This window comes from Ammospiza nelsoni, chromosome 6 (genome assembly GCF_027579445.1).
Source record: "Ammospiza nelsoni isolate bAmmNel1 chromosome 6, bAmmNel1.pri, whole genome shotgun sequence".
In the NCBI taxonomy this organism is placed as follows: domain Eukaryota; kingdom Metazoa; phylum Chordata; class Aves; order Passeriformes; family Passerellidae; genus Ammospiza; species Ammospiza nelsoni.
The window spans coordinates 8,623,124-8,632,440 of NC_080638.1; positions in this window are offsets into that span (position 1 = coordinate 8,623,124).

The following is a 9,317-nucleotide window of genomic DNA, read 5'->3' on the forward strand; positions in this document are numbered from 1 at the left end:
TAGTCACTGTTTTCAGAACCAATATCTTAACGTCCCAGGTGCAACACTGAGCGCATACTGAAGTCCCTAACACTAAATAAAATTAGTTGGAGGCTAAACTATGAGAAAATCCTTTCCTGGGCACAGATGCTTCCAAACCACCAGCAAGCACAATCAGCCTGCTGAGAACACGCTTCAGGGAGCTGCTCTTGTCCTCCCACAGCAGGCTGAGAGTGCCTAATACACTCTGAAGTTTTGCTGATGGAATCCACCAATCTATCAGGAGATTGATAGGAGCAGTTTGGCAGCCCTGGAGAGAGGGAAGGAGGGGTCAGCAAGCCCTCCCTGCAGCATTGCATCATGCACTGTGACACTCCTCGGGAGGAGTTTAACCCTCCAGCCTCTGCATAGCTCTCCCTGGGCACAAAGTGATGTGAAATGCTGGAGGGACTTTGGAACACATGGATTGGACTTCCTCTGTTCCAAGAGGATCACAGGAATTCTAAAGGAATCAGACCTAAATTAAATCCCATTCAAAAGTCCATTTCTGGAAATCCAGAGATGTCTATTTTATAGGTGCAGGGGTAACTTGATTCCTAATTACTTTCTGTCTTCTAATTATCAACTTTGGCACAAATTCTGCTACTACTTGAAGCACTAAGAAGCAGATAATGTGAATCTTGCCTTGCTAGGTTATCTACAACCTGTTCTTCAAAAATCACCTGAATGAATGGTGGTGGAGAGAAACAACAGGGAGAGGAAGAACAATTTTCATTAGCTCCATGAATAGCTTGTGGCAGAGCAGACAAAAAAATCTAGCACAAGAAGAGGTATAGCACAAGAACAGACTAAGTTCATTTCACATTCACTGCTAGTGCAGTAAGATAATATTTTCAGGCAGTTTATACTATATTTGAAGTTAATTAATTGACTAGTATTTTGCTCTTCATTCTGGCTCATGTTATTTAGTTTAAAATGGCAACAAGTCTTACTACAAAGGACAGAACAAACCATTTCTCCCAAATAGTTGGGAGTCTCACAATACTGAAATTTAAGGCCATACAGTGTTGTTCAGCCCAGGGAAATTTGCATATTAATCCAAAGTTTCCCATCTCTTCTCCCTCAGCTTCAAGGACACTGATTTCTCTGGAGCACCTGTATGGAGCTGTGGGGCTCAGACTGGGGCCTGCTCCTGATTCAGGACTTTTGTTTCCCAATCTGACAGGCACCAACCCAAAGCCAAGAGAAGAAAAGAATGGAAAACATTATCCATAAAGAAAAGATGGATTTGAGCCTGCAGCTGTCATTGCTCATCTGGTAGCTCTCCACCAACACTTTGCTTGTTAAAAACAACCCCATAACCAACCACAAAACAAGCAGTCATACCTAAGGGCCAGGTTTCAAACTCTGACCAAACCAAAGGCTGATTTATTAAGCATCTTGGCCAGTTGTCGTGATTTTATAGAAGAAAAGCAGAACTGTGATCCATTAATGAAGATCTAAGGGGGTGCCTGACATGGCTGGTTTTATTTGTAGCTGACTCAAGGCTCTTAAATGATGTATCAAGGGATCATTTTTTAATCCATGCCCCCATTTATTTCACTGCTCTGTCAGGGATTCTAAATGGAAAATGAGTGATTTGCAATATCACTGCAATTCTTTGCTTGGATGTTTGTTTCCAAAGCTTGCTTGTCTGATTAGTAAGGCCAATGACATGCAGAATAAAGGAGGAGTGTCACAATTGTTCCTTGAACAGTTAAACATCTTCCTGTCTCAGTGATTATTTCTCTATTTTTATTTTAATTTTAATTTTTTTAGGACTAATTTCCTAATTTACATTGCTGCCATGTGACCTATAGGGAAAAAAAGTCCCTTCATTCCCACTTGACCAAGATCAAAAGCCAATTGCAATCTGATTCTTTGATCCATTTAAGCACATAAACCAGGAATAATTCATAATTGCCCAATTTCAGTATCTCTCGGAATTGTGACAGTCATGTTTTTTAAACCTAAAAAGAGGTTTTAGGTGTGTATCAATGTGGCAGCAGTAGAAGATGAAAAGACTGACTTGCCAAGTAAAGTCCAGCTCTACAGAACAAGAGAAGCTCTATTGCTGCTGGGGCTCCTGGAGCTCCAATTAAGACAAAGCCACAATTAAAGAATATATCTGCTGTAATGTGTTACAATTATAATATTATAATATTATTATAATTACTACTGGTGACTGCCAACAGCTGTGAAATACATTTCAAGGTAGTTTTGGTTCTGTTTTTTTTTTCAATCAGCCATCATCCTTACACTAATAATTAAATACTACCTGTTAAAAGTATTGAGGCAGCATAAATGCTGCCTCAATGAACACACCTACCTATACATTGTAACTCTTCATTTCATTAATAGGATAAAGACCAAACAGTGGCTGTAAGGTAAATTGCATGAATAATTTACAGGAGTACAAACAGCATGTTGTCTGCTACAGAATAGCAGTTCATCAAGAGCATTACCAGAGGTCAGCACCTCAATTAGGAAAGATTTTCATCTTTTTTAAAAGGAAAACTGACAAGCAAGTTGAACACAGGGCAGAGCTGTGAGTCAATAAACTTTAGTCCCAAATCATAAAAGGTTTGAGATCTAAAAGTACTCCAATAAAATTTTGATATTTCTTTAATAAGTACTCGCTTTTCATGGGAAAAAAAAAAAAAAGGAAAAAATTCAATTTTACCTTAAAAAATTTTCACAAAGTTCTCCAGCCAGTGCATGCAGGATAGCACAAGCTGGAAGCTCTTAAATGATGGTTCTGAGCTGTAATTAATCAGTGGCACATGCCAAAATCTGAGCTGTAATTAGTCAGTAAATGCCAAATGTGCTGGTGAGTGATGTCATACTGGGTTTGCAGATGCTTTCTCTGAGTCAAATGAAATGTAGCCTGTCCTTGATGCAGCACCACTTCAGCATTCTGGGTTTTTGCTTATTTTTATTGCAGTTTATTGTTATTTCTGCTGGGCTCAGGCTGGGTTGGTATTTGCCCTGCCAGTGCTTTTCCCCCTCAGCCCCTGGCTGGCTGTGCAGGGTGCAGCACCCCAGCCTCCCCTCCCAACATCTGTCCCAAACAGCTGCAAGGAGAGGGGGCCTTCAGCAGAACACAGGCACACCCCCAGCATTCCCCTGGTTTAACTCCAGTTATTTAACTCCACAATTTTCCCAGTAATTGCAGCTCTTGTGGAGCTGCAGCTATTTTCTCACAGAGGGCAGATGACAGGCTTCCCTCAGAGCAGAGAGTGCAGGAGCTGGCACTGCCTTCAGCACAAAGCAGAGCAAGGAGCTGTCAGCACACAACCATCTGCTGGGAGACAAGACAATTCAAAAGAAACAGCCAGGAAAAGCAGGTGCTGCACAAGCTCCTTACTGCCTCTTCATTTAGCCTCATAAAACCAACATTGAAGAACTCTGGCTTTTCAGATTTGGCAGTGGGATCTGGCAGTTTGGCAGTGATGCTGGTGCAGAGAGCACGAGTGCTGCCCTTGGTTCTGTTGGCCAGTGAGATCCAGCACAGAGTATTTCTGGGATTGATAACAGGAATTGTCATTTTGGCCTAGCTCCGTGGTAAACAACCAAGGCTTTGCTGCTAAACTATTCATTTTATGGAATACAGTGACCAAGAAGGCAGGGGTTATTCCTCTGAGGATCAGTAAGGAGTATTCCTGGGATTAATAACAGGAGGGGTTATTTTGGCCTAGATCTGTGGTAAACAATCAAGGCTTTGCTGCTAAACTATTCATTTTATGGAATACGGTGACCAAGAAGGCAGGGGTTATTCCTCTAAGGATCCAGCGCAGAGTGTTTCTGGGATTGATAACAGGAAGGGTTATTTTATCGAATACAGTGGCCAAGAATACCAAGAATGGCCAAAATTTCTGGGATTGATAACAGGAAGTGTCATTTTATGGAATACAGTGGTTAATTCCTCTAAGGATCAGTAAGGAGTATTCCTGGGATTGATAACAGGAATTGTCATTTTATGGAATACAGTGGCCAAGAAAGCAGGGGTTATTCCCCTAAGGATCAGTAAGGTCTGGATCTCTGCTTTTGTACAGTTTTTGTGAGTGAGTCAGCAGTTGAAGGTAAAGCAGGATGAGGTGTCTGTCAGAGCTGAAAATTTCTTCCCCAAACACTTTGGACTACAATCAGGGATCATACAAATAATAAACCTATGTCACCAAGTCCTGTTTTCCTCACTTGAGTCTACACACTCATCTGGAGAAGTGATGAAGGAAGCTGTGGCAACAAGATTTGGTGTCTGGGAGAGCCTTCTCAGGCAAAGACGTGAACTGTGCAACTTCTCCATCTGCTAGCAATGATTCTTGCTGTTCATCTGCTGTGCTTCCATAACTGTGAGCTGGAGGGAACTGTATTAACAGGTTATGCTTCTGAATGGTTCCTTGCGTACATCCAAGGGACCCCCATTTCTCTGTGTGTCTCCATTTATTTAGAAATGAGGAGGAAGCAGAAAATGTCTGAGTGTGTGCCAGTGCCAGTGCCTAAGAAACTTCACATGCCAAGGTTTTCAGGTGCCTGTTTTCAGCCAAAGAAAATAAGCTCGCCTTTGCATCTTCCACATCCAAATCACCTCCATTCTCATCACAGACCCTGACTGTTAATCTGCTTTACCCTGCCTAGGACAATCTAATTTTTGACAGCCAGCATATCAGCAAGGGATTCTTAGTTACCAAACCTTAGAAAGGCATGACCCAGCCTGCACATTGCAGAAATTATACCACAGCCCTGCCTCCCAAACAACCTGGAGCTCACTTCTCCTCAAACATGGCCAGCTCATTGTGCTTGATTTGAAAATGCTTCACTCAGGGTGGAGTTTATGCCTGACACAGACCAGATAAACTCCCGTCAGCACCTCACAATACTTTTTTTTTTAATTTAATCTTTAAAAGGACAGGCTGCTGGTTAACTGAGAGTCCCCTGCTTGATTGACAGTATCTGTCAGAGGCAATGAACTCCACTTGAACATTGCCTTTATGTTCCTGTGTAAAGTTGTTCAACTGTGACCCTTCCATCTGTTCCAGCTAATCTGAAAGTCATTTAGGCCCGCTTCTCCATTCATCCCAAACACAGCACATTCTCCTGTTAACACACATATGCAAAGTTGTCAGGCTGTCAGCCACGTAAGGGCTTTTTTCCCCTCTTTTTTTTTTTTCCCGGACTCCCACAACATCTGTGTATACATTTCCTTGTAATGATTATAATCATGCAAAAATAAAATCAGAAACTGGCTCAAATCTTGCTGATTACATTAATGAACATAACAGTAAATCTCCCAGCATCACTTCAGAAAATATCCAGAGGGGTTCTTTAAGGAAAGGCCACCAGGTAGCTGACTCCAGTGCTCCAATGTTGTGCATGTGCAAACCTCCATATTTTAAACACTGAAACAAGTTATTGCCTTGAAGGTGAAGGATCTTTACCAAATATGTGTTTTAAGATTTTCTGACTGCTGCTCATAAACAGCTGTTCAAACCCATTTCAAAATCTAAGTTTGTCATATCCTATTTGATATGCAATTTTAAAGTGCATATGAACTTATGAAAAAATATCTGGAAACTCTTAATAATGTGGTACTCTCAGTTAATTTACTCTAAAATTCATCTTGCACCAGTAGGAACCTATTCCACTAACCATGTCAGCACAGTCAGTATTTATCTTGAGAACAACTAATAAATCACCTGTTCCTTGCACACAAAGTTAATGCTGACAATAAAATTGACTTCAAATTCAGGAGAGTAAGTATTCATTATGGTCCTGCTCAGATATTGCTGCAAAACTATGAAATACATGCAACAAAACTAAGAAAAACCCAAGAGGCAATTTCTGATGTGTCCAAGGAAATACAAAGGGAAGGTTCTCACCCAATCAATTTGTTATTGCCACAGAAGAAAATATTTTTATAGATTTCATAATTCATTATTCATTTCTGGTACATGCACACACCAAAGTCTTTACAAAAGGCCAGGTTGTTTACAAAAAAAAATTTTAAAAGCATAATGCCATCTATTGTAAACTACTTCTAGAATAAAGAGGAGAAAAGTGCTAAAATTCATGGAATAAAAACAAAATAACAATCAGAGGGGTAAAAAACCAATATAGGAATTACTGTGGAGTTTGTTATGCTTCCCAAAAGGACCATGGCTGTGTCCTGTACACACCCACACTATGCCTCCAGCATTTATTACATGGAATGTGTACTTCTGGTAGAATCTTGACTTCTTGGTAAATCTTAGCATAAAATGAGTGACACTTGTAGCAAACCTTTGTTCTCGTGGCTGATTTCTCTGACAGAAGTTATATAGAAGAATAGAATCAGGAAAAAGAAGGGAAAAAAGCCCCAAATCTTCCCAGCCCACTGTTCAGCTCTGTCATACAGAAGTAAAGAAACCAGACCTCCTATTCATGTATTACCCACTCTGGTTGTCATGCAAGATTTCTGGCCATTCTCATTGTACTTGAATGGTGGTAAAGTAATAAAGGCAATGGGATGAACTTCTCTTTTTTTTTTCCTTTTTTTTTGCACTCACAAGATAGAAGTGTTCTGGATTCCTGTTATGGTGTGATGGAGGCTCAGCAGTGACAGTGCATGTCTGCCAGCCTCACATTAAAGACTGAATAGTACAAGTTGAACTACAAGGTTGCCATTTGTGCTATGATTTCTTTTAATTCTTTTAAATAATGTGCCTTGAGCTTACATGAATTATCAACAATAAACTGAAGTAATCCTTATGTGCCCAAATGCTTTCCTGCTGTACTTATAGGAATACTGCTTGTAAAACCTGATCTAACAAACTACTTCAGAGCTGCAGGGTTAATTGCAAAATGCCCAAAAGTTACTCAAAAAGGCTTGTCTGTCTTTTCATGCATATAGTCTCTGCTTAAAATAGAGAGCCTCTTTACCTACCCATCAGCAAAGACTTCAGGATGAAATTCACCTGCTGTCTTTTGAGCTCAGTAGAACAGACAGAACATCTGAACTGGCCTGGTCTGCAGAAAAATGTCTCCTTTTAGGGTGTTAAATTTCTCCTTTTAGGCTGTTGAAATGGCAGCTTGAGCTGATGAGTCTCAGACTTTTAGATGCGTTTATTTCTCTATATAAAGTCCTTGGGTCAGCCAGCCTGGACACCTGTCCTGGAGGGCTCTGACTGATGAGTGCAGCCTTTATTTGCCACAAGTATTATTAATGGACAAGCTCTGCCTTTATTCACCATCAATACCATTAATGAGGAAGCTCTGACTGCTCCCCAACACTTCTGGCCCTAAAAACTTGGTGTAGAGACACTCCTGTTTGCTGTGGCACTGCTCTTCATATCTTCTTGCATTGCTGATGGTCAAATTAATGTCTTAGGAGTCTAACAATGCAGGTTTTCTAATTAACCCAGGAAAGTGTCACTAAAATACAGTTAAAATACCTTCCTGGTATCTTGACATGAAAACCATGCTGGACTTCAGGGGTGGGTTCTGAGTGCTGCCTGATATGTATTGAGCTTTTACTTTGCCACCTGGGGATCACTGTTGCTTTCCTTTTATTTAGGATAAGGGAAAAGTAAAATGCGTTTGCCATAACACAGGGCAATCATTTCAAGAGAGAAGATGTCACAAAAAGGAATTAAATTTCCTTAGAGATGGAAAAGAAGGTGGATTTTCACCAGTAAGGGATCTATGCATATTTAAGAGACCTCTAGGGAGAATGAGGTCTTTGTGTGTTTTCCCAAAATCTCAGAACAGTAAAAAACAACTACTATAGTACAGTGAGAGAGAAGTTATAACAAAAGTGATATTGGAGGTCCAAGAAGGCTGCAAAGAACAAAAAGTATCTGAGATTCACTGAAATCTGTGGCTCATGCCAAGTTTGAATTTTTGGAGTACTCATGCTGGTTGTTTTTCCCAAACATCAAGACTTTGTAGGAATATGTAATAAATGGTTAGTATGTCGAGTCTGAAAGAAAAAATCATGGATTTACAGTACCAGGGAAGAAGTTCTGAAGGGGAGTTCATGGGGAAAGAAAAAAGAGAAAAGGGAGAGGTTCCAGCTGATAATAAATCTCATTTGTAGACAAATGTTTTAGTCTGAAGCAGCACTCCTGGCTTTTCTAGGATCTGGTTATTTCTCTGCATCAGAAGATGAGTACTGGACATGCAAGGTGCAAATTACCCTTTGGCTTTTTACCCTGTCTAGTTTGTATCTAATCTTTGCCCAGTCCTTATTGTGGAAAAAAAGGTTTGTTTTTTTTTTAACCCTTTTACTTTATGATACTGCTTTTATCTGAACACACAACTGATAAAATGATATGAAAATCTATTTGTAAACATTACTGTCATCTACTCGGTACTCTCAATGATGAAAATTAGAAACTGCCTTAAAAAACAGACCTTTTAAAAAAAATAGAAATTCTTATTATTTGCCTTTTGAATTTTGCCCCTAAAAAAACCACCTTCAATAAATCTTTCAAGATTTATTTCACAATCAAAAGGCCCAAAAGTACACTTTTAAATGAAAAAAGAAAGAAGGCAGCAGCTTCTTTGTAACTCTATGACTCCAAGAACTGGGGACCAGAAAGAGAAAAATAAAAAAAATACAGATTTCTGAGCTGAGACTGGGGAGCTTGAAAGTCAATTAGTCCATTTCCTTCCCTCAATACAGCAACTAATGGGAGGAGGTAAAATCAAACAGCTCTTTGCATGATCCTGTCATACCCACAAAAAGAAGGATTTTTCAGTGGACCAATGTCTGTCTTTAAAAACCAATTCCACACGATAGGAGTTTTAGAAATAAAAACCTGATGTGGTCACCCACTGGAAAGGAGAAACCAGAAAGTGAATTCTTCAACTTTCATTAGTAGTTCTTGCAATTTTTGAATGTGTAGTGACACTACAGAAGTATTGCCTGTGGCCCACAGAAAATGATAAAAACCTGCTGCTATTTTCCCATGCCCAGATTTAGGTGTGTAATCCTTGCACTCTGAATTGCCACTGGCACTCATCTTTGAGCTGATCACCTCAGGAACTTCTTGCATCTCATCTGCATGTAACAAATCTCTGGCAAGGAACAGTTCTGTATCTGTGTTTGCCTGCCCCGGTGCTTAATTTTTAATGGTTTTTATAAAAATTGGTTTGATCCAAAAGAGAGCTGGAAATAAAGAAAGGTACATATATTGCCCAGGTTTGCCTGCATATTTACAAAAATCAACATTTCCAGCTACAATGCTATTTTTGCTTTGTATAAACTGAGCTCCAGGACACTCCCTGAATCTTTAAACAGCAAGGTGAAATATTTTTTC